The sequence below is a fragment of the Ursus maritimus genome, unplaced genomic scaffold, assembly GCF_017311325.1.
Source record: "Ursus maritimus isolate PB19 unplaced genomic scaffold, ASM1731132v1 scaffold_13, whole genome shotgun sequence".
In the NCBI taxonomy this organism is placed as follows: Eukaryota; Metazoa; Chordata; class Mammalia; order Carnivora; family Ursidae; genus Ursus; species Ursus maritimus.
Window position 1 is genome coordinate 59,556,559 of NW_024423675.1, and position 21,833 is coordinate 59,578,391.

Sequence of the window (21,833 nt, forward strand, 5' to 3'; positions counted from 1 at the left end):
TTGAAAACTACTGAGCTAGTCCAATCTCTTCCTTTTTTAAAGGGAAAGCACATGAGATTTTAGAGATGTGACTTGACTTCCCTCAAATCCCACACAGCTTTTAGGGGCAGCATCAGATCTCAAACCGGAGGAAGGCCTCGTCGTGTTTCAGGCAGATGCTCTCGGGTTCGAGGTGGAACCAGACACCCGTGCAAGGGCAGAGTGCTAGTGACACGGCCATTCTGCATTGCCCCGTGCCATGCGGTTTCACTGCTTAAACGCTTTTCTCCCTGGTGTTATGGTTGATTACGTGTGTGGAGGCTCTGAAAGTTGAAAGCTATAGCTCATTATTTTCTACGAATGTCAAGGGTTTTTGTTTTGGTTTTTTGGTGGTTGTTTTTGTTTTTGTTTTTTGCTGTGCTCAATTGTTTTTACTTTAACTCATCTCTGAATTCTAAATAATGCTCACTCCTTTCCAAATATGCATTAGCTTTCATTGTGCATTTGGTGAGACTGATATGGGAAGGACACTTTCTATTAAAAATAGCATTCCATGAACAATTAGGTAATAAAGAGTAATCTGGAATTTAACCAGGTAGATTAGAAAGATATATAGCTAGAAAGAAAGATAGATGATAGAGAGATAATAGAGAGATAGAAATATCAATATAGGTAGATGAAACAAAATATTAGTATAAATTAAAGGAAGGGAAATATCAAATGTGAGAGCAACTACAATAAGATACTTGATAATGCATAAGTGTTATTATTACTGATCACCATAATGAATGCTATGCAAAATGTAATAATAATTTTTATCAAGGCCAAACACACGACTTAGTGATGGTAAACATGCAGATAGAGTTGTCTTTTGGAGTTTGCACAACAGCAATAGTTTTCGCGACTTTGAGGCTGGCTCAGAGCCACAGTATTGCAAGGATTAATGACTTCCACTCTGGTGATTCCAAAGCCCAAAATGCTCCTGATACTACCAGAGACTTGCTTCACTGATATTGCTTCTAGCATCTCTAATGAAATTAAGTTTCTTATGTTACTGTAGCACTTTATCAAAACCCGTTCCCCCTTTGTCTGATGGTCTATCAGATAAACAGACCCTCCAAAAAACCCATGTTGTATTACATAAATAAAGCACATGGCTCAGAATCTGCCCTCACCAAGCTACTGGTTCTCAGCCATATTTCTAAATAATACCAAGCTGCCATCTCAGCTACTAGTCAATTCTGTTAACACCTGATTCCCCTCCCTACTGAAGCCGTTGTTGAAGTAAGTTGATCAGCTCCATTGTCCGTTGTAGCGTCACGTGATTTCAGCTCTGTGCTTATGTGCTAAAGGGGAAAGGTTTTCAATACTTATTATCTTAGGGTCCACAGCTACACAGTAAAAATTTTAATTATACCCCAATTCCTAGAAATGGTGCTAGAAATGTAAATAAATAGTATGTGGCATGCCCTGTTGACCTGCTGAAATGTTTGTCACCTGGGCATGGCAGGAAAAGGGACTCTCCTTGCCCCATCTTCTGTTCTTCCCTTTGCCTGATGACGAGTTGAAGCAGCCTGTGTCCCCCAGCAGCTGTGACTGGATTGTGCGGGGCTGGTGGGCACCAGGGCAGGCACAGGGCAGAAGGAGCCAAGGGGCCCTCTGATGGATGTTCGTCCCTACCATGGACTCTGACCTTCCGGCAAATGATTCTGAGGAACCTTGAGGGATGAAGGAAATGGAGGCAACAAGCACAATTGAGAAGCAGGTGAAGGTCATTTTCAAGGCCATTCCAATCACCTCTGGTCCTTCGGACACCTTCTCAACATCCCCAGGTGCCCTCAGCTGTGCACAGCCCCAGAGTGAATATCCCAAGTGGTCTTGGACGTTGTGTTATTCCAGATCTTTCCCTCCTTCCCATCCTGTCTCATTGCCCCTTGGCCCCATCAAAACTCTGCTGACAGTGGAGTTACAAGCACTTCCCTCTTTCTGCTTTGCCTGTGGTTATATAGTTGCTTTAGCTTTTCTCCTAGACTACAAAGCCCCTCGAGGAGAGAAACCCTCCCCTCCTCAATACCTCGCACATATAAACACTTGTTGAATAAATGAAGGAGGAAATTATCCAGCTCCTTCCCCCAGGCAAGAAGCAAAACAGCGTCTGCTGAATAGGGACCATGTATCAGGCACGGTACATACTGTATTCTCCATGCCCTTCCGTAACCCGACACCCCCATTGGGCGCCTACTGTCTTACAGATGAAGAAATCAAGACTCACTGAGGGTAGCAGCTTGGTACTGCTCCCTCCTTCTGAATGCTTTGGTGACACTTCATGTCTAGGCTGGATCCTCTTGCCATTCAGTCTCGACACAAAGGCTACCTTCACAAAAAAGCCTTTCCTCACTACCCAATCTAAAAGCACCCTCTAGTACCTACCCTGTCACCCTGATTTATGTATCACTTTTCATCCCATACTTGGTGTTTACCTTATCTGAAATTACTTTGTTCATTTATATTTCTCCCCTCAATTAATCCCATGGGAGCTGGTGCCTTACTCACTTGCTCATTGCTTTACAAGAGCTGTGTCTAAACATAGCAGGTGCTCATTAAACATTTATTAAATGAATTAGTGAGTGAGTGAATGAGTCACAGAGGGAGGGAGAGAATAGGGTGACTCAACCAGTAAGAGCCAGGGCAGAATTTAAAACCAGTGCCACTTTGGGGTACATGGGTGGCTCAGTCAGTTAAGCGTCTGACTCTTGATTTCAGCTCAGGTCATGATCTCAGGGTTGTGGGATCCAGTCCGGTGTTGGGCTCCACGCTCAGCCAGGAGTCTGCTTGAGATTCTCTCCCTCTGCCCCTCCTCTTGCCCAAGCTCAGGCTCTCTCTCTCAAATAAATAAATAAAATCTTAAAAAAAAAAACAAAAAAAAAAAACAGTAACATTTGATTCCAAGCCTGTGTTCTTTCCTGCTAATTATAAGAATCGTTTGAGGTGTTTGCTTAGATACACATCCCAGGCAGCTTGCCCCGAGATCTGACCCGACAGAGCCCAAACTCTGTGCTTTGTTAATATTAGTGAGTCCTGTGTCCATGCAGGATTGGAGAACACGGCACCGTATTACACTGTGTTTGGTGGTGCCTCAGTTACCTCCTGCTGGTGAACAGAGTGCCCCCCAAACTTAGAGGCTTAAAACACAATCATTTAGTTAGCATGTAATTCTGTGGGTCAGTGTGGGCTGGGTTCAACCCGGGAGTTCTTTTGCTGATCTCAGCTGGATTAGCTTGTGTATCTATGGTCAACTGGAGTGACTAAGTTGAGGAGATGGTGAAGGAGACCAAACCACAGATTTTTAATCATGCAGGGTTATTCATGTGATGGTACTCACAGTGTTCCACAAGCAGTCAGGGAGAGCAAGTCCCAAACACAAGCAACTTCCAAGTCTCCGCTTTACATCGTGCTTGCTATCATCCCACTAGCCAAAGTGGGTCACGTGGCCAGGCCAAAAATCAGCGGAGGGGAAAACTACTCCAGGGCTTGATACAAGGAGGCATGAAAGAATCAGGAGACTATTACTGCCACCTCCCTCTTATGACTCTGCCCCTGGTGGTGGAATGGAGATGGGGACGGCGAGAAGTGGATGGATTTTTATTATATGAAGCAAGTGTAGCCAACAGGACCAGGTAATTGACTCATGTGGAGGATGAACGAAAGGGAAGAACACTGGGTGGTTTCTAGGTTTGAGGTTTGAGCACCTATGTGGAAGGTAATGACATTTGTTCATGAGTGGAAGGTAGGGGACACAGTGATATCTATCCTTTCCCACCTCTGTCTCCACAACCAGGTACAACAATAATTCTCAAAAGCTTTGGTTTCAGGACCCTTTCGAATTCTCAAAACTTATGTAGAACCCCAAATAGCTTTTTTTCATGTGGATTGTATCTAGTGATTAATATATTAAAATTTTTAAATATTTATTCCAACAACAAAAATCAATTATGTACTGCCAAAAATAATACAATTTTATGAAAAATAACTTTTCTAAGACAGAAAGGAGTGACAAGAATGACATTGTTTTGTAGTTTTGCACATCTCTTTTGATATCTGGCTTAATAGAACACAGCTGAATTCTCATTTCTGCTTCTGCATTTAATCTGTTGAGATATTTATTTTGGTTGATGCATATGAAGAAAATGCAGTTTGGTACAGTTATGTAGTTGGAAAAGAGCATTTTATAGCTTTTCCAGATAATTGCGTATATTCTTCAATACTATACCAAAACTCGACAGTGGTAGTTTCTTAAAGGTTATTCGTGATATGGAATCTGAGACTATAGTGATGAACTTTTCCCCACTTCGTTATATGAAAATGTATTCATCTATTCTGCACTTTGAATGGATCTTTAAATCCTGCATTGATTATTTGGAAAAGATTGGTTCATTAATTTATGCAAATCTTCCAATTATTGACTCTCTGTCATTACCTAACATCAAAAAAAAATCATGTTAATTAATATCACCACTAACCTCATCAAAACGCCTTTAAGCATCGGGAAGCTGTCAACCTCATAGTGGCAGATACAAGTTTTCCAAAATTCTAATTTCCCATGAAAGCTCAGAGTTTATCATTGGCAACAAATACTGTCAGTTGTTTTCCTAGAAGTGACAGGCTCCCTTCATTCATTTTTAAAAGAAAATGTCTGCCAAATACCCATGTTTGAATAACTAGTTTGTCTGTCAGATGTTTTTAAGTAAAAATGAGTGTTTCGTGAAAAAAGCAGCTAATTCAGCTCACAACTCAATCACATACCTGTTTTTCCTCCAGACAACCATTATACCTCGCTATGAAAGAGAAGTGTTTTATGTGTACTTCCTACCTTTTCACACCTAGTATTAAAAAGATGCATACTCCAGGGCCAGGTCTAATAAAATAAAAAATTTTTAGGGCTGTGTCAAAAACATTCTTATGTGAAATTGGCATTCAGTTTTCATTTTTATTTCTTTGCTGTGAGCTTTTGGTGGTGAGGAATGCAATGAATACTAGCATGGTTGAGGCCCCTGCCTTGATTCCTGCTGAAGCACCAGCAGTACGTCTCATCATTGCTTTGGCATCATTAGTGCAAATGTCACAACAGTGAAAAAGGCAAATGACATCTAATATTACTATGAAAATAGTGTTGACCCCACAGATCTCCCCCCCTTAAATAGTCTTAGGGGCCCCATCAGTTGTGTGCACCACACTTTGAAAGTCAACCCACCCAGTACAAATTTATATAGATGAAATTTGTGTACAGATATGAATTTATATAGAGAAGTTTCACTTTCCCCAAACCCTCCCACCACGTATGTGCAAGAGGACATATCAATCTCAAGAGTAAGCCACAAAAATAAGTCATTTCTCTGACAAGTATTGGACATGAAAGCAATTTGTGTGTATAAAAATCATCAAAGGCATAATAAAGGGGGAAAGGCAGATATTCGCAGATGAAAATCCAGGGCTCTGTTATGGGGCAACAGTGGCCTGGATACAAGACAAAACCCCAATGCCATGAGGAGAGCAAAGGGATCTGGAATGTGAGAAAGATCAGAATGGCATGGTTATCTGAAAAGGAAGGCTCTTGGAAGCCAAACTGAAGGGCAAAGAGAGACAAAGATTAAATAGGGAAGAGGAAAGACTTTTCATATAGAAATTACTGTGTGTACAAGGAAGAGCCTGACACGGAAGATAGAATTGTTAGTGGTTATGAACACCAGTTCTGGAGAACAAGTGACCTGACCTTGAATTGAATTCTGGTGCTGTTAGGTTTTGGTACGATCATGGATGCACTATGATTTGGGCAGTATTCTCTCTCTATGCCTCAGTATCCTCAGCCATAAAATTGGTATAATAACAGTATCTTTTCCATGAGATGACCATGAGGATTAATGTGATCATGGGTACAAAATGCTTCACAGAGTGTCTAACTGCTTGGCAGGCTCTCATTAGATGTTCACCAGTAGCAGTATGAGCAGTCGGGAGTAGAAGGGGGGGAGGGAAATCAAGAATTTGACACAGCATGGAGGAAGGAAAGGCAAAGTAAAACAGTGGAGCTGGAATGAAAAGGGCTCACAGGTATTCAGATGTAATGCCTAAAGAGGGCAAAGTTGACAAGTGATTTAAGGAGAACTTGGAATGCCTGACCAAGAGGTTTGGATTAAATGCTCAAACAGGAAAGAGTCACTGTGAGATCCTGGCTGGAGAAGCGAGTGATTAAAAACAAAACAAAAGAGTATTGCACTGGGGCACCTGGAAGGCTCGGTCAGTTCAACATCTGTCTCTTGATTTCAGCTCAGGTCATGATCTTGGGGACGTGGGATCAAGCCCCGCATCTGGCTCACGCTCAGGGGGAAGTCTGCTTCTCTCCTTCTCTCTCTCCCTATGCCCCTCCCTCCCATTCTCACTACTTGAGCACTCTCTGCCTCTCTCTCTCTCTCTCTCAAATAAATAAATAAATCTTAAAAAAACAAAAAAACAAAAAACCGTATTGCAGGAAAACCTACACTGACCCAATGTAAATGGAGGGGAACAGGCAGGGCCCAGAGACAAGGTCTGTAGGAGGCTGTCAATGAAAACATGTCAAAAGTTGTAACTTTTAGGTGGAAAGTTTCATAAATAAAACAGACGTCACAAATAGGGAAAATGTTACCAACGTAAGAGATGAAACAGCCCGAGTGTCTGTGTGGCACTGTCTTTCCATGGCCTGAGTCACTCTCCAGCTGCCCACTTGTAACCCTTACCCTCTCAAGGGATCAGTAGACTCATATCGAATTCAAGTGAAACACAAGTGAAACTTACATCCTCTGGGCTTGAAGCTGAAACTCAAGCGCACACATACACACAGTGTAGCACCAGTATTGTGTAAGGCATTTAAACCTCTGAGCTCATCCTAACACGTTAAGATAAACTCAGAACACTTTTTGCAGCCCCTGATCACTCACCAACCTCATCCCCTGACACTTCCCCCAATGCACCCACTTTATCAGGAGTCTCTCAGTTCACGGTGGCTGGAAACCAAGTCCTACTAGCTCGAGAAAGCATGTGTGAGTGTTTCTCAGGGTTGAGGCCAAGACAAAAGGAGGGGAAAGAGCTCTGTGGCCTGTGTAATGGATAAGTCAAGGTGTTCCATACCAGCCAGATCAAGCTAATCGCAGTTTTGCAAACACAAGCTGTCTTTGACCTCTGAGACTGAGGCTGCAATGTGAGGCACCACCTCTTTTCCCACCGGGATCCCAACCAGGCTTCCTTCCCCTCCCTCCTTCACCACCTCCACATCAGCCATCTGCTTCTGGGGGTGGGGAGGGGAGCTGCTTCCTGATCCCCGCACCACCCAGGCTCTGCCCCACGTGCTGAGGTGCCCTCTTCCTTTCCCCAACAACCTTCCGTGGCTCTTTTGGGACCTTGTCCTCCAGGAGTGGGCCCCAGAATCCCTTGCGAGCAGGACAGAGGCTTGGGCCCTGCTCCAGACCAACTAACTCGGAATTGGCACTTTAACAAGATCTTAAGAGATTCCCAATCACATCCCAATTTGAAGGGCTTTCCAAATTACAGAACTGGCCCACTGAAGGGTCTAACAGGTGCTTACTTACATACCGTTCTCCTTGAAGACAGCCATTGTCGTGGCTAACCAGCTTCCTGCGGAGCGCCTGCCCAGTCAGAGTTGTTTAACAACTGCTTGCTGGATAGACCAAGGAATAACGAAGGGACACATTGAAGGTGATTTGTTCTTGCACGTTTAGGAATGATTTCTAAACCAGAATTCAAATAGTTATCCAGTAGAAGATTCATTTTATCTTCGTCAGCAGCTGAAACATTTAAACGTATAGATAATAAATTCATTTTAAGGTACTTATTTTTAAATGCCTACTTATTTATATCAGCTACACCTGTTCCTTTATTGAAAGCTCCTCTTTGGTTTTACAGAGAAATTAAAATATTCTGATAGTCCAAATGCATAGGCTCTAGGAATAAAACCATCAAAAAATATTTTTTTAAATTAGGTCTTAAATGTTGGCCAATGAATCTTTATGACAATTATTGACTTTGTAAAGCTCCCCCTAGATTAATGTGCAGTAGAATCTGTGCATCTTAAATGTTTTTCAATCAATGGTTTCATTTAGGGTTTTTTCCCCCCTTCTTTATCTTTTCAACAAACAGAGGCGGTGGTAAGAGCAGTTTGTCATTTTTAAGGCACGAGGATTAGGCTTTGACTAATTGGAAGATTTGCCCATTATTTAAATGAAACTTGTTTGCAGTTTCATCATCCGTGTGGCTGTAGAAAGGCGGCCGACTGGCCCATCAATTTGGTTAGAAAAGAATAAATGAATAAGGAGACTGACAGTGTTCTCTCGTGGGAGGCTCTCTGTCGCTATATTGTTTCTCCAGTATTAATTATCCACGTAAAAATAATTCACTACGCTGCACTATTATGTGCTCTGCTCTAAGCTCCCCAGTCAGCTCCCTCCCGGCCTGCCTCTTCCCGCACATTCACATCTCCTGATGTCAGCAAGCGCTGTGCACTGATGTGTTCACTGTCAACAACGCACCGGGAAATCATGGCTCCAGGCAGCCAAGACTTATTCTGGCTTGAGGCTGCTTCTGAAAGTGAGGTTAGCTCTCATCCACGCTGTAGGAAAGGCTCATTTACAAACCTCGCACCCTTTCTCTGGTTAGGGTTTGAAAAGATAGTGCCAGCACCTTGTGCTTGAGCTCTGAGATGAGGTGTGCAGGGAGGTGTCATTGATGGGTCATTGAGGAGCTCAGATGACTCAGAACTGACGGAAGGGGAGAGAGGCACAGAGCAGGAGGAGGAGAGGGGGAGGCTCACCGGACCACCCCCATCTTGTTCCGTGAAAGGGTTCCAAACCATTAGTGTTAAAGATCTGACCTGGCCTTCCAGGCACTGCTGACATGGGGAGGACGGAGGAGTGGATTCCAGGGACAGGGAAAGGCACGTCTGACTTTGGACCCAGAAACAGAGGGATGCCAAGATTCGGAAGCGTGCAGTAAAGGGCAGGGCAGTGGGACTTGGAACTGTTCAGGTGAGGCTCAAAGTCATAGGGTTTCAGTGCTATGGATGTTAAGGGGCTTTTTCTTTCTGCGCATTTGGACAGATTTGCACATTCTCCATTACAGTCTGAGCTCTGCATTAAATTCAATCGCAGACTCTGTGGATTAGCCCACTCAGGCTTCTCTAACAAAATACCACAGACCGGGCGCCTTAAACAACACCCACTTACCTGTCAACGTCCTGGAGGCTGGGAAGTCTAAGATCAAGGTTCGGTTCTCTCCCTGGCGGAGAGCCCTCCCCCTGGCTTGTACACAGACACCTTCTCTATGTCCTCAGATGGCAGAGAGAGACAGAGGGCACTGGTGTGTACACCTCTTCTTCTAAGAACACTGATTCCATCGAGATCTCACCTAAACCTGGGGCGCCTGGGTGGCTCAGTCAGTTGAGCGTCAGACTCTTGTTTTTGGCTCAGGTTATGATCTCATGGTTTGTGAGATCGCGTCCCAAGTCCTGCTGCTCAGCAAGAGTCGGCTTCAATATCTTCTCTCCCTCTGCCCCTTGCCCGGCTCTTGCTCTCTTATTCTCTCTCTCTCTAAAATAAATAAATAAATCTTTTTTAAAAAAAAATCTCACCTAAACCTAATTACCTGTCAAAGCCCCCACCTCCAAATCCCATAACATCAGGGCTTAGGGCTTCAACATGTGAATTTCGAGGGAATACATTTAGTCTATAATCGCCTGCTGAGAGTTTAGCTACCACTAGGCAACATACTAGAACAGCTTTTTCTTCTGTTTTTCCCCTTAACCAAAGTCATTCTCTGAGTACGTTGGCATAATGGCCCTCTCCATAGAGCGTGGAACTTCATCCCTGCAGCCTCGGGACTCTCCACTGCCCACTGGGGTCCCACACCCTACCCTTTGCACAGCAGGCACACCCACTCACCTTTCACACCAGGACACACTTCGCACCTCAGCTTTCCCCTGGCTGCTTTCACCTCACCTGCTCATACCTCAGGACCCAGCTTAGGTAATGCTTCATTCTCCAGACTGACTTCACCCCTCTGGGCTTCCCAGCACTAGGCGCTCTCCCAGTCAGACATTTACTACTCTGCCCTGCAGGATGGCTAGTCACCTCCCGAAAGGTGGCTTGTCTCCTTTGCATCCCAACACAAAGCATGGTACCTGCTTGTGAACAGCCTTCAAAACTAGTTCACGAGATAGTCATGGTTGCCTCCTGAAACCCAGTTATCATAATACATGAAAGAAAAGAGGAGTGGGGGGGAGTCAAAGTAATGGTTTTCTTCCCTCCCCCTGCCCCTTCTCTGGGAAAGGATGACCAGGTTTTCTTGTTCGGTGGAAAGGAGAATAGGGTGGGGGCAAGCAGACAGAAAGTACCAGTGTCATTCTTGGCCTCACTCTCTTGGCCTTGTCCCCTCCCCCACAGCCCTGCCCCCTGTCTCCCAACCCTGACCAGAGCAGGAAGTCCTGAAGCAGGTCCAAGATCTCTGCAGTGCATTTCCTCGTCCTGCCTTCCTTGGCGGCACGCTGCATGCACCCTAGGTGTGGGAGAGGTCCCAACCAACAGAGGGGAAGCTTCCAGAGCTGAGAGAATGAGTGGGCCAGGAGGCCTCTGCTGCTTTCAGCATCCATTTCTACTTTTGGGATCATAGCCAAACATCCCCACGTCTACTCTCCGTTCAATGTATTTCAACTTTCGCTCTTGCCAACTCTTCTTTTTAATCTCCAGATGAGTATTTTCTTGCCCAACCTCCAACTTTCAGAATCAATACTCACCAAATAGGGAAGTCCCATTACCTGGAGTCAAGTTAGCTGGGTTCTTGCCCACGTTTTCTGTGTCCAACTGGGTACATTTCAGAGCCTTCTACCGCACGGGCCTCAAAAACCCTGAGGGCTGCCAAGTGGTAACACTACTGTACTGTACCCTCCAAAGTGGTTAAGGTGGTTAAAATCTCCGTTTCATGGTTTTTACCACAATTTTTAAAATGAAAATGTTTTTAACATGTAACAATAATTGATAACAGTAATAATAACAACCCTGTCATCAGAAATCTCTGTGGTTACCTTCCTGGTAGTAGAGCGAAATTTCAATAGAAAACTCAGTGAAGTATCTCTACATGTTGTAGGTTCAACGGTGTCCCCCGAAAATATATGTTCAAGCCTTAACCCCCAGAACCTCTGACTGCGATCTTATTTGTAGGCAGGCTGGTGGTAGATGTACTTAGCTAAGGTCAGGTCATACTAGAGTAGGGTGGGCCCTTCATCCAGTATGGCCGGTGTCCTTATGAGAAGCAGCGCACACACACACACACGCACGCACACACACACACACACGCACGCACACACGCACACACACGCACGCACACACACACACACACACACGCACACACACACACACGCACACGCACACACGACATGAAGTGGAGGCGGAGACCAAAGTGCAGCCAGACAAGGAGCACCAAGAACGGCCAGGAGAGGCTGGAAGCTGGAGGAGACCAGGGAGGATTCTACCTTAGATCCTTCAGAGAGCTCCTGGCCCTGCCAGCACCTTGATTTTGGACTTCTAGTCCCCCAGACGGTGAGAGAATACATTTCTGTTGTCTTCAGTCACTCAGTTTGTGGTACTTTGGGCAGCAGCCCCAAGAAATTGATATATCATGTACATAAACCCCAGAATCTTTGGGAATTTGCCTCTCTGTTGCACAAAACCTCATTTCTGCCCCTGACATCATTCCTCCTCACATAAGCACAAACGCAGTATCGTTGGCGTAGCAATTCTTCATGTTCTCAAAAGGGTTGCCCACACCTCTACGGCATCCACGATGTTCTCTTTTTTTAATCAACAAAAGCCTGGATCCTTTGGCTTTTCCATATGACCAAGTTCCCCGAGTCCCTGAGTGATTTTCGCTGCTTTTGCTTTACCTTCTTCATCGCTACCACGTCCTTTTTACACCGAAGTGATAAGAATTGGAAATGATACTCTAAATGAGACTCTGCTAGTCCTTTCATATAATGGTAGAATAATTCTCTTTGACTCAAATTCAATATATTCTATTCACACCTCTCAAAGCTGTTGGTACATTTTCATATTGCTTTATCACTGTGGTTTCAAGTACCAGCTATTGTTACATCGGACCCACAGACTGCTGGAGATTTAGAGGTTATAACCCATTGGCTGCTTGCCTCGTACTCCATCATTGTCCAAAATCACACATTAATGACATGCATTTAATATGCACTTCATTCAATAGTACAGATTTTCTATAGTAATTAGGTCAGGTACGTAAAGGGGAGACCCCTTCCACTCCAAGGTTAGGGCAGGAACGAAAACTAACATGTATTGAACACCAGCTACGCCAGGCATTTCACATACGTGATCTCCACATCCCCGTACGTTGGATGCTGTTGTTTTTATTATGTCCGTTTGATAGCTATAGACTGAGAGCTGGAAGAGAACTTGACCCACTGCCGCTGTTAGTAGATATCAGAAGCAGGGCTGGATGTGAGTCAGCACAACTCTTCCTCTGGACCTCATCACCGACCAGCAGAGGGTAGGTGATGTTACCCTCTTCTGCTTGGGAAAAATGGAGACCCAAAGAACATCAGTAATAAGCCGAAGAGGCTGTGTGTGATGCTGGAGACAGCACTGTACTAGCAATAAGGAACCCTGAGCTCTAAATCAGCCCTTCTCTTAAGCTTCTTAAGCTTCTAAAGATCACAGTTTATTTAATTGGTCCATTGCTGTGTGATGTTGAGCAAATTGCTGACCCTTTCTGGACTTCAGATGTGTCATCTGTAAGATGAAGGGCTTGGAGGAGGCGACCTTAGCCGCTTGAGCTTTCATCTTGATTAGCTCTGACACGGGAGTTCCGGGAGCAAGGGGGAGGGTCCATCCCCTTCTGCCTTTAGTTCCTGTGTCCTGTAGATGCTTCATGTCAGCGTATGTGCTCCATATTCATTCTTAGCACAGAATACTCTCAATTTCATATTAATTTCTTTCATTTCAATTCCTTAGATCTCTTGGTTTTCCCCAGAGTGAAGGACATATGGCAAAACAGGCAACAAGAAGGCTCACTGCCTTTCTGTCCAATTCCCATGTGGGTGGAGCCAAAGCATACTTGTTCTGCTGTGTCAGCGACAAGAGGACACTGGGGAGGGACCGTTGGTCCAATTCCTACAGCTCAACTAGTCACCCCTGGCCAAGCACTGCAGTTACCATGGAAACCATTGCACTGTGCTCCATGGAGGCCACAGGTCACAAATGCAGATGCCACCACCAGCAGACACAAGCCCTTGTCCCCTCCCCAACATGCCCTGACTCAGCAGCACCGGTCACACACTCCAGCCACAAGCCACCAAAGGCAATCAGTTAGATCGAGGTCAAAAGTAGATGCAAGCTGGGAGCTGCTCTGCCCGTAGCTCTACCAGACTGAGAATTAGCATCGCACACATGGTGTCTACCTCTTTCGTGTGATGGAAGAGAGCCCATCGGACGGTCCTCAGCACACCACGTGACAAACAGACCTGCTCCAAAGAGAAACTGAAAAAAATGACAACATTTCCTATGGTTGAGCTATGAATTAAGAATTATCCTTCTTACAATTTGAAGATGTGGGTGGAAGATTTGCAGATCCTACCAATGCCTTTAATGGGTATACAGATTCCTCAGAGATCTCGTTAAAATACAGATTCTGGTTCAGAGGTCGGGGCAGGGAGGGGGCTGCTGAGCGTCTTCCTTTCTTGTAAGCTCCCAGGTGAGGCCGATGCTGCTGGTGCACGGACCACCGTCTGAGTAGCAAAGCCTTAGATGACACTCACTCCTACTACACATAAAGCTGACCCTGTCCAATCGCTGCCATTTGTCATTTCAACAAGGAATCAGAGTAAATAGTAGCTGGCTCAGAGCACACATTTCTACAGGGCGGAAACTATGTCTGTTTGGAATAAAGATAATAGCTACAATTTATTGAGAGCTTGCTCTGGGCCAGCACACCCACATGCGCACACACACACACACACTCCACACGATAAATAGCTTTTGCAATGGATTGTTACTGAATCAAAATGTAAAAATAAGGGAACTGAGGCTTAGATCTGTTCTGTGACCTACCCAAAGTCACACCATTGGTAAGGGGTGGAGCCAGGGCACGAGCCTACCTGTGTTTCTCCAAACTCATATGCTTGTCTCTCTGCACACCGCTTCTCTGCCCGGCTCCGTGGCACAAGGCAGCACATACAAGGGCTTAGTGCACACTGCTTCCCAAAAGCAATGATCTCACCATGAGGTTCCGTGTCCCTGGTTGGCACTGCTTCGGGAAAGGTCATTAAGATAATCCCAAACAGGGGTTTTCACCCCTGGTCAGCCCATGGCTATTATTTCAGGGATTTGGGTTTTCATTCATTGAACAATGATTTGTTAAGTGTTTCCCACAGACAAATCATGAGGTTAGAAGAAGCAAAAGCTATAAGCTCTGCCTCTTCCTTCTAGTTCTTATGCTTGACTTGGAACCTCTTCTTCTCTGAGTCCCAAGAGGATTATAGTTTTTGCCCCAGGCAAGGGCCAGATTCTATCACATCTTGAGGAAAGCTGAGAAGGCTTCTTGAGACCAGAACTGAACTTCAAAGGTGTCACGGATGGAAACAAACATTCTCCAGTGATGAGGGTCCACACGGGCTGGTCTGAGCTGGAATAGACAGGCCAGTCTCTGGAGTCAGACATTCTGCTCAGTTTTACTTCAGCACTTACTGGAAGTGGGGACATAGAAAGATTATTTACCCTTTCTCAGCATCGGGTTTTGTTGGTTTCTTTTTTTTTTTTTTTCTATTTTCATCTTAATGTCAGGATTATTAGCACCTGCATCAATGGCTGATTGGACCACTATGCCAGTTTCATAGTCCCCGGCACATGGCGGGCACTCAGTGAGGACTGGTTTCCTTCCTTCTGCCATGAAGATGGTCAAAGTGTGAAAATGAAAAATGAGGGTGAGATCAAGGAGTAGAAGAAAGGAGATAGTAGCAGGACAGAGCGGGGCAGAAATTAACTGTGGCTCTTTATAGGAGAGCAGGCATACCTGATCAGGGAAAGGTGGAGGAAGGTATAGAGCCGTCAGGTAGACCACAATCACGTGACCGAAGTCGCGCTTGACAGCCAAGAAGGAAAACAAGGAGTCAAAAGCTGAGCCAGCCCGACTCAACAACTGCGATTCTTCCTGGGAAGCATGTGGTACCAACAAGCTGGAAGAAACAGTCTTTCTTCTCTTCTCTTCCCCCTTTCTCCCGCCCTTCCTCCATTTACACAAATACATGATCTTCTTAAAAAGTGCCCACCTGCTGTGCAGCCTCTTGATCTTCGGGGCCCTGTCGAGCGGCCAATGGGACTCTTCCAGGCTCCCTAACTCCTCCTTATGGTCTTCAGATGAACTCACCGGTATGCAATCTTTACCCATCAATTCTAGGACATTGTCAGATTTGTATTCCCCACACTCACTTACATAGAACACATGCATAAAAATACATTTATCTCAGACAAATGGTTTTCACCTAAAGAAACACAGGAAGAAGAGGGGATTTTTCATCACTTTTCCAATGAGTGTGGCAGTACCGATTCCTCTATGTGCTCAAACAATGTCAGATTCTGCTGGATGGCCACTAAATCTATTTCCTCTGTGCAGTATTTCCCGGGCTGTCCTGTGGTAGGCCCTTTAGTAGGGCCAGGTGACCCAATTCTAGATGATGGGTAGAATCAGTGGATGCCAGTTCAGGCCTGGCCCATGAAAACATCCCTTACAACCCTTGCCTCAGTTCTGAACGAGGTCAAGGTGACCCGAAGTCATAAGACAGAGCTACAGAGAAGAAGCAGTCTGGGTCCCTCGTGTGAAGCTTGGGGTAGCCACTTGACCCACATTTGACTATGACATGAGCAAAATAAGCTTCTACTTGTGAGAGGTGGAGTGTCTGTTATAGCAACTGGTACGATTCATTCTTCCTAAAGCAGCAGCATAAAGCCCATGACTGATGCTCACCATAGACCAGTGTCAGCCCTAGCCAGCCTCAGTCCGACTCAGCTGCAGGCCCTAAGGACCTTCAGCCTTCATGAAAGTGCAGCCACGTGTGATGTATTTCTAAACTAAGCAGACAGACTTTCTGCTTGGGCCAGATCCTACCAAGGTTTATTGTTCAGACACTGTGAAGTGACTGACAGCCAGGAGAATCCCCTATCCCCGCATTCTAACCAGTCCCAAATGTCTCTGCTTCCTCGCTGGGCTGCCCATTATATCCCAACATAGAGTTCCAGTCATGACGACCAACCTGGCCATTCCAGCAAGTGTCTGCCTATGGATTAGAATCATCAAAGTAGAGGAGGAAAGGAGGGGAGTTACATCTTACGGTAGAATCTATCCTTGTGATTGCTAAGCTTCACAATACATTTTCACTTGTGTTGTGTGGACCATCAGGTATCTGAGACAAATCTTCTACCACTCTCTCCTTCTATTACTGGTTTCTGATCTGACATTCTCATGGTTTTCAGTGTTACTCAAGAGCAAGAATTCTCAAACCTCAATGTGTATACAGATTTCATGGGAATCTTGAATATGTGAATTTTGACTCCATATGTCTAGTGTAGACTCAAGGTCCTGCATGTCTACCCAGTTCCTAGGCGATGGTGATGTGACAGATCTGCACGCTATGCTTAAGTGATAAGGCTCGTGAGGGAAAACAGGACTGATAAAGTGACACAGATCACACCCCTGAATTCCGTCTTGTGCATCTTTGCCTACATCTTCCAATAAAGGCGATTTAAGCCATTTAAATATGATCGTCTTCTTGAGAGTTCCGCACATGGGAGCTTCTACTTCTGTTTTCCTGTGCCGATAGATCACAGTGTTGCACCTAGTATGGCCACACCCAAGCACGAGCACTCCAGAATTTTCGTCTGTCATCTGTAAGCTGGTCGTGACAGGTCAGAGATGAGAAGAATCATCTTCCAGATCATGGCAAAGAGGATTTGTATTTCTCTAACTGGGGCCTTGGAGACAGTTCTGAGATCTAGAATTTTCAAGTCAAGGTGCTGGGAGGGAGCATGGAGACCACCTTGGAATCATCTAGTCTTGTACTTTAGGGACTTTATTTTAGCTGTAGAAACTTTTCTTCCAATGCAAGCATGCATCCATAAAGCTAAAAATTAAAGGAAATAGAAGGAGGAAGTCTCAGGTAGAAAACAGATAAGGCATTCAGACTCTGAGCCCTCGTGATTTGCACTCCCAGGTGTGCCAGGAGCAGGATGAGAATCGCCTTGTTTCCACTACCCCCCATTCATTCAGGGCAGTCTCCAGAGCAGCAGGGTGGTGCAGAGAGAACCCAGGCTTGTACTCAGGTGAATCTGGATTCAATCACAACTTCACCACTAATCATCTCTGTGGCATTGGACAAGTTACTTTCTATCTGCACTTCTGTTTTCTCACAAATAAACTAGATGATTCCTATATTCCTATATTGTCGGATCATTGAGAAGAGGAGACATGAACCTTAATTCTTGTGTTATACTCCAAAAGGGGTGAATCTAGTTTATTGTCCACATATGAATATATGTGACTATAAAAGTTATCTCCACTTTGGAGACATTTCACTCAATTTCCTCAGACACCCTCATTCTCAGGAAAACCCAACTTCAGACACATTTGACATCCACAAAGGAGGCTTTCAGCATGGACCGAAGGGGGCGAATAGCATGTATCAAAGAATACCCCAGACCATATTCTCACCCTAAACATCTTTGAGATCTACATATAAGGTTAGTGATGTCACTTATGATAGCCAGGTCCAGGGCAGCTATAGGGGCCAAGACAGGAAAGGTGGTTTTCTGCAAGACATCTGTCTACTACACTTGGGAGACCCATGCTGTAGAGAAAATTGCATTATTGCTTGGCTTTCTGTGCTTTATAAGAATTTTCTGGAAGTCTTTGTATAGTTTGTCCAAGCATACTTTCAAGGAAAGCTTTCATTATAAAGAAATTGGGGTACAGGGGACAAGTATCTATTATACACTTACATGATTAATGGCTTACAACCTATGACGTCTGCAGAAGTCACAGAAATACACAATAGATATGGCTCAAACCCTGGTTCCTGGAGAAACGGCTAGATACTAGGATGAAAAGTGAATGTGGTGTCAGGGAGGAAGTCAGATCTTCTTTGGGTTATCACTCATTTTCCTCTAAAGGCCAACAACGCACAGTCGCTACTCACTTTCTCTGCTCAAGAACCAAGACCATCGGAACTGCTTGGCGTACGCTTTGAAAGCTCTAAATTTCAGCATGCCCTTGCAGATTGACTGAGTCAGAATCTATGAGATGGGCAGCCAGGAGCCTGCAGGTCAAACCAGCTTGAAAGGAATGCCTATATTGACACACAGATGTTTGAAAACTCCTTTGATGAGTGGTAATGATTATTCACTCTGTAATGAGCTGAGTTTACCATGATTGCCATTGTTTTGACTTAGGTGCCTGGATGTCTCTGGGAAGAGCTGGCTTGGGTCAGCTGTGACAAGGGTCACCAGCAGCTTTGGGTAGCCAGAGATCTTCCAGAAAGGAAGAAGGGTGAAGAAGGAAGCGTATAAGAGGTGAATGCTTCCCATTAGAAACCCCCAGATTCAGAGACCCTAATCTTTCCTCTCCCTGATGTAGTCACTCCAGGGAAATCACACCAGCCAGATTCCCTCTCCTGAGTCCCCTGCTGGCGTCCTCCCTCATTCTCCCCACAGAGGTCAGGTGCACATTTAAGATCATAAAATTCCCAGCTGCATACACTGCAAACTGGGAAACTCAATTCAATTCTTCATATTTTATTAGGTGCCAAGCATTTCTCTTTTCTTCTATGACAGAGCCAGTCACGCCCTCGGAGTATCTCTCTATGGCTAGGTATTTCTCACACCTGGACTGTTCTCCCGCACGGCCCACATCATTCTCCATCAGTGGTTCCTTCCCTTGGCTGCACAGCTGAATCATCTAAAGTGTTGATTCTAGAAGAATAATGCCTGGATTCCAACTCCAGAGGTTCTGAATTAACTGGTCAGGAATGGGCCCTGGACATAGGCATTGTTAAAAGCTGTGCAAGTGATTTTAATATATGACCAAGGTTAAGAGTTGCTTCTCTAGACCCAAGAACCATTACACTGCAAAGAAACTGATAAGATAGGGTGCCTGGGTGGCTCAGTCGTTAAGCGTCTGCCTTCAGCTCAGGGCATGACCCCAGGATCCTGGGATCGAGCCCCGCATCGGGCTCCCTGCTCTGCTGGGAGCCTGCTTCTTCCTCTCCCACTCCCCCTGCTTGTGTTCCCTCTCTCGCTGCCTGTCTCTCTCTCTGTCAAATAAATAAATAAAATCTTTAAAAAAAAAAAAAGAAAGAAACTGATGGGATCAGTGCTGCTCAATGCTGACTCCACACTAGAGTCACCTTGGGAGACTTAGAAGTCACCAAGTCCTGGGCCCCACACCACTCAAATAAATGAGGATCTCTGGAGGTGCCAACCGGGTGTCCATATCTTTCAGAACCTCCAGGGTAATTCTAATATGCACCAAGATTGAAAACCCCTGGTGTAGACCGGAGACGTGGCCAGAAGCAATCACTGGAGAAAGAATGAACGAATGACTATTCTGTGGGTAAAGCAAAAGAATAAGGAAAAATAGTCTCCACTTACGTGGCCAAGCAATGAGGGGCTTTTTTGCAGACTGATTCTACCTCATCTATTTGCCTACCTTTTCCAGCTGTTAGTTGCTTACCTGCCTGCCAATATTTGTGCATAGGCTCTAGGAGTTTACAGTCAATAAAGTATCCCACCTGCGGACTTAAACAGGGCTATTATCTGGCACAATGTTTGTGTGATTGCTTCTGTATTGCGAAATGATTTTATCTGTTGGACTTTCAGACTATCAGTCTGTGGGAGAAGAGAGCCCGGCAAACTGAGAGTAAGTTAACAAGCCTGGCTGAGAAAATTTATTTACGATTTCTAAACACCCACTGCCTACCTTTAGTCTTCTTCTGAACATTGGGTATCATTACCAACACATTTTTTCAATATACATATTTTTTTTATGGCGGATATCTAGGAGTCTCCATTTCTGAAATCCCTAGAACTACTTTATTACCTGTTTATCACATGAGCCAAGGAGAGACATTTAGTAATATATTCTGCTTTTAAAGAAGAAACGTCTGGCACTAAAAACCAAGGTGTATACATTAAGAAATAAAGATCAGGGAGACTATGAAACAATTACTCAAGACTGTACAACGAGACGAAAGTAAAGCGAGAGTAATGAAATGGTCTACAATTCTTTAATTCCTAGATTCATCGGTCATTCCAATTGTCCTCCTATTTATTTTTCTTCAGATTTCCTACTAAAATGCAAGACAGCTCATCCTTCGTTTACGAAAACCCTGGAATTTAGTTTTTATATTTTGCAATCTCCCTCGATTTCCCTTTATCTGCTCTTTTTATTGTCTTCTGTTCAACACTTTTTCCAGAGGGAAGGTGAGAAGGGGACAAAAGGGGTTTCTGGAACTGTCAGTCCCTTTTCTATGTTGTGACCATTCTGATGACGTCTCAGTATTGAGGGAATAGAGAATATTCATTTGTCATTTATATATCGTCATTTGAATATGTCTATTAATTTCTTTGCCTATTTTTGAGTCATGTTTTTTTGCTTTTTGTTGTTGAATTTTAGGAGTTCTCTACTCTGAGTACTAGTCACTTATCAGATATGTGATTTGAAAATATTTTCACCCATTCGGGGAACTGCGTCTTTATTCTACTGATAATGTCCTTTAAAGCAAAAGAATTTTAAATTTTCATAAAGGCCATTTTGCCTACATTTTCCTTTGTTCTCTATGCTTTTGGTATCATATCAATAAATATCAATAAATCATTGACAAATTCAAAAAAGAAAATATTAATTAAATTAATTTGGACAATTATCTTTAGAATTTGTATAATTAGTTCCAAGTTATGTGAGTATTATGAACATTTTTGAGTGCCCCTTAAAATCAATCCCTCTCTCCCACCAGCCAGCAGACAGCATATTGACTTCCCACTGGGCAATATTCCTCTGCAATTTTATTCGGTCATGTGTGGAATAGTTGAGTCTGAATGAAGAACTACACAAATAAGCCATATTTGCAGGAAGCAATCTGTCGGTGAGATATGGTGAAGGAGAGAGTCAAATTGTAAACAGGTCTACAATCTCTAAGTTCTTCGGATGAAGAGAAGTAAGGACTGAAACTTTTCTCTCACATACTACCCTATGGAATAGAGAGAATTCCTGATAGCCATGATGCTGACCTCTCCACGACGGGAGCTCCTTGCAAATAGTTAGGAGCAGTAACTAAAAAGGAAGTAGCATGAAAGTTATACAAAAACAATAAAATAGCAAAGAAAAAGAAAAGAATCGGGGTGGGGGGGAATGACAGAAAATGCCAGGAAATGAAATTGCCCAAAAGCAAAATAATTTCCAAAATATTTTTAAAGTTTTTAATTAATGTTTTAAGCATAAAATCTCCCATGAGTATTTTTGAATGCTTCCAACTTCACTGACAGCAAATACAAAGATTTTTAAGACATTCATTCTAAGAAACTCTTCAAGCAAATAGAACATTTTGATCCACTCCAGGAGTGCCCTAAACCCCACTTGGTGTAACCGCGGAGGAAAAAAAAGGTCATTAGATTTAAACTTGAGAGAACCGCTGGTGGGAATAGCTGCTTTAAGTGCTTCTCTCTTCTTGTACAGGGATGGGAAATCTATTT